Source organism: Palaemon carinicauda, chromosome 38 (assembly GCF_036898095.1).
Source record: "Palaemon carinicauda isolate YSFRI2023 chromosome 38, ASM3689809v2, whole genome shotgun sequence".
Taxonomy (NCBI): domain Eukaryota; kingdom Metazoa; phylum Arthropoda; class Malacostraca; order Decapoda; family Palaemonidae; genus Palaemon; species Palaemon carinicauda.
Genome location: NC_090762.1, coordinates 57,647,835 through 57,655,334, shown reverse-complemented (window position 1 = coordinate 57,655,334; position 7,500 = coordinate 57,647,835). Strand labels below are relative to the sequence as shown.

At 31.5% G+C, this 7,500-nt stretch overlaps 1 long non-coding RNA gene across 2 annotated transcripts in view; it reads right to left on the bottom strand.

Annotated features, from left to right (window-relative positions):
* The window catches only part of LOC137630654 (uncharacterized), a 123,386-nt gene that overhangs the window by 65,464 nt on the left and 50,422 nt on the right, over positions 1-7,500 (bottom strand). Inside the window, exon 1 of one of the 2 annotated variants that reach the window (XR_011041749.1) lies at positions 4,269-4,314. The exons of the other annotated variant lie outside the window; for it this stretch is intronic. This is a non-coding gene — a long non-coding RNA (uncharacterized lncRNA). Of the gene's footprint in view, positions 1-4,268; positions 4,315-7,500 lie in introns of those variants that run through there. 2 annotated transcript variants of the gene reach the window in all.

Below are 7,500 nucleotides of genomic sequence, written 5' to 3'. Positions count from 1 at the left end.
TATAGTGATTCGTTTTTGCATCCATAAATTGCAATATTTACCCTAAATTTTTGCAACGATTTGAAAAGCGTCTTAGGTCGATTTTAATGGCAATTTCTTGGGCAGTTAATTTGAAATGAAAATATGTAACAGTCCGATCGTTAATGACGTTAATCGCCATTAACATTTCAAATACATAAATCATAACATTTCTAAATTGTTTATGACAAATAAAATAGGTTCTATAACATGGTTAACAATGTATTTTAACCTGTTCCTCGCCAAAATAGTTAAGAACACTTCATACTAAAAATTTCTGTATGCCAAAGCATGTGATAAAGAAAATTTTTCCACTTGACGAGTAATACGTCGCCTAGCATAGGCCGAAATTATGCTGCTTTCACAAGAAAATCAATCTAGGTTGCATATATTTAGATATGTGGAAGAAAAATTAAACCCACATGGAATATCAGTTCAATACCACGTGGTTCATCTGTTGCGATGCAGTTACAAATTCTTGAGCCTTCTCTCTCTCTCTCTCTCTCTCTCTCTCTCTCTCTCTCTCTCTCTCTCTCTCTCTCTCTCTCTCTCTCTCTCTCTCAATGATACTCTGTATGACTTTGTAATCTTATGGGCCTTACAACCCGCTGGGCAAACACGTTTTGGTACTTCATAGTATAGGTCATCATTAATTATATTTGTCGAAGATACTTCGTCAAACCCTCCCTCATCCTTAACAAATTCTTCTTCCTTGTACTTTACTTCATCTCTCTCTGATTTCTTTCATTTATGTGTGATTCATATTGCCCTCTTACTATATTTCTTTTCTTTAGCATACTTCCTATTTAAAATTTGACTTCCTTATCTATTAGGTTTCCTTCTCCATTTTTTTTTCCCCTTATAATGATGTTATATGTCACCCCTTTTGGTCTTTTGTCCATCTCTTCATTCTTTTCACCCCACAATAATCTTCTATTTTATTATTTTTCTTCTTTTACTTGCATCTTCCACTAATAAAAGTAACTTTTTTGGTTTTGGAGATGAGTCGATTATTGTTTCTTCATAATAATTTCTGTGCCTAAACTTCGCCTTGTATAGGACTTGAATTTATATGACACAAGGGAATAATTTTACATTACAACCACGACTGTTCCTTTTTTGATTAATTAACACTTTAGGTTAAACTCGATAAGAAAATTATTATTATTTTTTTTTTTTTAATAACAATGGGTTTATTTTTCATAGCCTATACTACAGCAGTTGTTTTATTTACGGAGGAAACATGATACATCAAAGTTTATAAATCTTGGGATATATATATATGTATATGTATATATATATATATATATATATATATATATATATATATATATATATATATATATATATATAAATATAATTCTATTTTAATATGAATTGCAGTATGTAATTTTGAGTGCTTAGCTTTCAGGACAGCTGATGTAATAGGTAGCAAGTGAATAGAGGAAATGAAGGAAAAGGTATTTCATTGAAATAATATTGTGGTTTTTATATGAATCCATTGCGTAAGAATAACTTTTCTTAAAAAGCAATTGAACTTAATGATATGTGGGAGGAATTGTAGAGAATACTTGAAATTGTACTGCAGTTTCACAAAAATAAACACGAGTATTGTGAAGAAATATATATACTATATATATATATATATATAGTATATATATATATATATATATATATATATATACATATATATATATATTTATATATATACAGTATATATATATATATATATATATATATATATATATATATATATATATACTGTATATATAAAAATATATATATATATATATATATATATAAATATATAAATATATATATATGTAAAAATATATATATATATATTATATATATATATATATATATATATATATATATATATATATATATATATGTATATATATAAAATATATATATATATATATATGTATATTTATATATATATTATAATATACTATTATATATATATATATATTTATATACATATATATATATATAATATAATATATATATGCATTCATATCTTACGAGCATTTGGAACATATTACTACATATCTGAGAACAGCAGGATCAAGATCTAAGGGCAGCCCTTATAATCTGCCATGACGCTAAATTGGCAAAATGGATCCGGAACTCACGAGATATGATGATCCTTTGATCTTCTTCTTCTTCTTCTTCTTCTTCAGCAGCAGCAGCAGCAGACGTTGTTATGTTTATCCCACATGTCTGACTTCTTTTGCGAACGCGTTGCGTTCTCTTCCCCTCCCCCCCTCCCACGCACACAAAATACAACCCCCGTGCCAACCTCCAATAACCTCATCATTTAATGTCAAATGAAAAACATTCTCTTCCATCATACGCACGGCATTAATGCCTTATATATTTATTCGTCCGATGGAGTTTGTGTACCAGCCGGCGATTTGGGGCTCTGTAAGCACCGTTTCGAACTGGGCCATTTCGTGCTCTCGCGCGCGCTATTCCACTGAATTCGGCAATAAAGGAAAAAAAAGAAGTCCGTTACATTCCAAAAAATTCGCCTGAATGTTTCCATTCGATTCGTCGGGACGCTTCAGAGAGAGAGAGAGAGAGAGATGAGAGAGAGAGAGAGAGAGAGAGAGTTTTATTTATAAAACGCCATGCAAATCGAGGACGGTAATATGCGCCCGAGGGAGTATTTGGTCCGTCATAACGACGGAATTATCTCTCGAATTCGCTGTAATATCAGTGTATAAAGAAAATAATAAAACTAAATGGCTCGTCGCGAATGTCTCGATGGCTTCGCTTCCACATGACCGCGCCATGTTTTTCGGTCCAAAATGGCCTTACTCCTACAACCCCCCCCCCCCCCTTTCCATCCTATTCCTCCTGCCGCATGTTTCGTTCCGAATGTTCCCATGTCCGCTCTCCATTCCGAATGTTCCTGCGTTCTTATTGTTTGTTGTCATTACTCTTGCAGCTGTTATATCCTAGATTATTGTTATTGTGTAATATTTTAAAATGAGTGTGAATACTTGAAGTAAAGGATTTTCTGCGAAAAATGAACGGGATATGAGCAGATACTTGACAAATGTATTAAGAACAGAGGATGAGAACAATCTCAATATAGGAAGATGAAGAATTAATTTCATTGTATGAAGATGGAGGAAATGGAGAAGAAAGGGAAATTAGGCAACATGTAACTATTGATCAGGTATTTGGCATTGAAGTTGAATCAAATGCCTCAAAAAGGCCTCCAGAATAAAGTTAAATGATATTTTGAATTAAGAATTTGAATATAACTATGAAATAGAGCTTAGTATATGGGCAAAGAGAAGACGATTCATCATCCCCAAGCCAAGCATTGTAGCAGCAGCAATAGCATCAGTGCAAGCAAAATTAATTAGGCTTGTTATTATTGTTGGTACTCTGTTCTTTTAGAAAACCTCTTCATTGGTATTATGTTTAAAAGGTAAAGGCTAAGCCATCCAAACAGGGCCCAAGAACGTGAAGCCTTTATGATATTTATAGATTGAGTTGAAGAGGGAAATTTACAGGAAAAATTAAGTTTTGTTATATGACGTAAAACGAGTCATTTAAAATATTAGTGATGCCAAACGTTCTTTTCGGTTTCAAGAACAATTAGATCTTGGTTAATCCTTAAGAAAATCCATCATTTTGTCATTAGTGTGACAAAATTATATTATTTTGTCAATACTACCTAAAATATTCGTAGTGCGTTAATGTTAGAAGGAAGTAGGTCCTTTGGAATGCCATGTCATTAGTCAGCAATGCCTGACCGATTTCATTTCCTAATGGTAGTTATGTAAATAAAGAATTTGATGATTTATTGAAGTTACCAACACAATGACAGTAGGTCAAGGGACAATGGCCATTGGAAGGCAGCTAAGGGGGTTATTGCTGTAGAATCGTTGCCAATATACGACAATGGTTCTAAAATTATAAGTCTATAGTTCCAAGACTCAAATGTCTCAGTACGTTCAAGACATTCTCTTGGAGCCAATTTAATGGACATCCAAAGATTACCAGCATTCCCCAATTTGAAGAAATACACACCCATATATACGTTATATGTATGTATATATATATATATATATATATATATATATATATATATATATATTATATATATATAGATATATAGATATATATATATATGTGCATATATATATATGTGTGTGTAAATTTATATGTAGGTGCGCTTGAATGGAAATTGGGATAGAAATTTAAATGCTTCTCATTTGTGTTCTTACCTAATAACTGCTTTCGTGTCATCAACCTATTCCAACGGCATATCTGCAAGAAAAAAAATGCATCAGTTCAAGAAAAGATAGAAGTTTTGTATCAGTTTAAGAAAAAATATTGGACTTAATATTTTGAATATATGAAAAGTATTTGATAATTTTCGGTCATTTAATGAACAATTACGTACAAAATTACGAGAAATATTGGGTATTTTAGCCTCTTTTTTTTAGGCTAATTTTGGGCCAATACTCCTCTACCTTTAAACAGACTTTTGGCTACTGTGTACATGATTAGAATAAAAAGGGAGAACTATAGCGTTATAAGAAAGTATTGAAAAATTCTACAAGAATTTTAGAAAATATAAAATGTGCCATTTCAAGAAACACTATAGTTTTGATAATTTTACGATTGAAGAAAGAAAAGATAAATATATAAGAGCTACAGTATATCCGGTGATTTTTCCGCTAATTCGAAACAAATAATGAAGAATTTTTTACTATCATAAGAAGAAATATGTAATATTTGGTCCAGGTTTCGTAACAAGATGGTAAAAGATGTATCTCTGGTTATAAGTTGCAATAAAAAATGCTTGATAACACGGCCATTAGACTTAAAAATATATATTATGGCTATCTTTGTTTTCTTTTAAGAGTCAAGTTGCACTCCTTATTAGCCTCTATATATATTCTCAGATGAATTCGTATTTAAACAAGAGGTTTTAGAAATTATGCCAAGATTAAAGAAAAAATTTTCTAGAGCTTTTGGCAAGCTTTAATATAAGAGTTTTTAGAAGTTCTGGCAAGTTTCTACAGAACAGATTAATAGTAGTTCATGGCAAGATTCAACAGACTAGTTTTTTTTTAGTAGTTCAGGCAAGATTGAACAGAATAGTATTTTAGAAATTTGGCAAGATTCAACATGATAGTATTTTAGAAGAAGTTCTGGCAAGATTCCTCAACCATGTCCCTTAGGTTTCTTTAATCGTTATAAGTCTTAAAACCTCGTTTACTTTAAAATGTAGGCCTGATTTCCCCAAATCAGTAAACTATCTTTTATTGTTCTACAGCCGTCAGTTAATTCTTTCTGAACTAGAGTTGAAATATCTTTTAATTTTGTTTCACAGGAGAAGAAACTTGAAAAAAAAAAAATATTAAAGGCTTTTTAACTGCCAAGATTACCACAAAAGCAAAACAATCATGCAAAATTGATCAGGGAATTTTTATTTTTTTATTTAACTATCCTAGGATTTGATGTATGAAAATAAAGGTTCATGTACATATATTCCAGCATGACATAAAACCATCATTGTTCATCGAAAATACCGGAGATTAACCCTGATTGTATGAATTCCACCATTCGAAATTACCAAAGAACAGCCATTTATTTCCAAAATTATTATACATCGACACATTTTTCATTTTTGTCGTTATCCAAACATAAAATTTCCCATTGAACAATCTTCAAAAACATCAAGTAGTAAAAAAATGCCTAAAGAGCAAAATTCACTATTGTGAAAGATTTAGTAAAGCGTTAAAGGGAAGAATTACTTTGGACCTTCGGACTCATACCAACCAACCAAGAACAAAGATATAAAGGTAAATCAACCTGCTTACGAGCATGAGGCACTAACTTAATCACATGTTCCAAAAGAATCACGTTCAGGTACTCATCGATTGCGTAATACTACATGCCTCATGACGCAGGGTTACGGCGTAACATGAAATTGCTAGTAATTGGTTCGTAGGTCCCGGGAGGTCTGTTGGCAGGGTTGCTACCAAAAATATGTATTACCATAAATATGTGAGTTCGTAATGTTGCTTTTATTCCGTTGCATTTTTCATGGTTTTTAGCTACTTAATTTTTTTTTTCTTCGTAAGTTGTAGCCACAGTGAGATGCCATTATTATTATTATTATTATTATTATTATTATTATTATTATTATTATTATTATTGGTGTTGTTGTTGTTTTTGTTGTTGTTGTTGTTAGCACTATGTTTATCCATACTTTTCAAGTCAAAGGTAATCGCAAACAGTAATTACACACCGTTGTATATTCTGCACTGTTTATTTTTTTTTCTCCCAAACTATTTGCAGTATTGTTCATTTTATTAACCCCCTTTTATACTCTTTAGAAAACGAAAGTAAACAAACAAAATTTACACTGAAAATATTATGTATTTTGCCTGTGTATGTTTGTAAAAACACTGATTATAGCAAAGAAATTAATTTTCATCTGAGCACCAACGTCTGAATATAGAATATAACCCACGAATGATTGTTTATTATTTACGGTACGTCTCAGGTTACCGCATTTCATGTCATTTCAGCATGAATCAAATTCCCTACGCATCGGATTATGTAGTCGAAACTCCCTTATGGGCTGGACTTGTCGTTTTTATGCGTTTGACATTCTCGGAAAGAGCAATATGTGTAAAAGACGTGGTTTTGCATTATAAAATCAATGTTCTTCGTTCTCAAACGGTTTATTGACAGAAAAAGTGTTTCTTGAAGCTCGTCTCGGGTTACCGCAGTTCATGTCTTTCGAACATGAATCTTCTTCCTCACGTATGGGATTAGAGTTCGTTTAGGGTCTACGCCTTCGCGTCCTCGATTTATTGAAATTGTCGATTGCCATTCGTCTCCTTTGTCGCCTTTTAGCCTTGGCAGTCCCTCTGTTTATGAGGTATAAACAACAGGATCATCTGTTATTAGCATGGAAGTATAAATAAATAATAACAAAGGAAAATCAATTATGTCCATTTCAGCTGTTAGTGTGATGCAATGCCATCATGGTCTTCTTTAATTTCTTATTATTGTTGACTTTACATTATTAAATCTTAAACTCAATTTTAGATTCGTATATGAATTTGATGATGAACCAGGTGATCAATTTATGTATTTATCCTTCGTGTATTTATTTCATTTAAATTAGTTAGACGTGCTGTCTCGTGGTTGTCTCTAATTATTTGGTATCTATTCGAGAGACATTTTTCATTTCTTGAGATTTTACTTGCATTAAAGACTAGAGTAATTATAGAATTAAATCGGACCACTGTTAACTCGGAATTTGTGTTAATTTGTTGGTTCATCTAAGTTCTAGTGCCTATTAGTATTTAACAATACATTAAACCCTCCTTTATTATCTCTGCTTAGAACCTGTATGATTTCTTCTCTTATTGACTTAGATTGTTTATAACAATTAAAAGAAATTAGAGTATGGAAATTTACATGCAAATAATA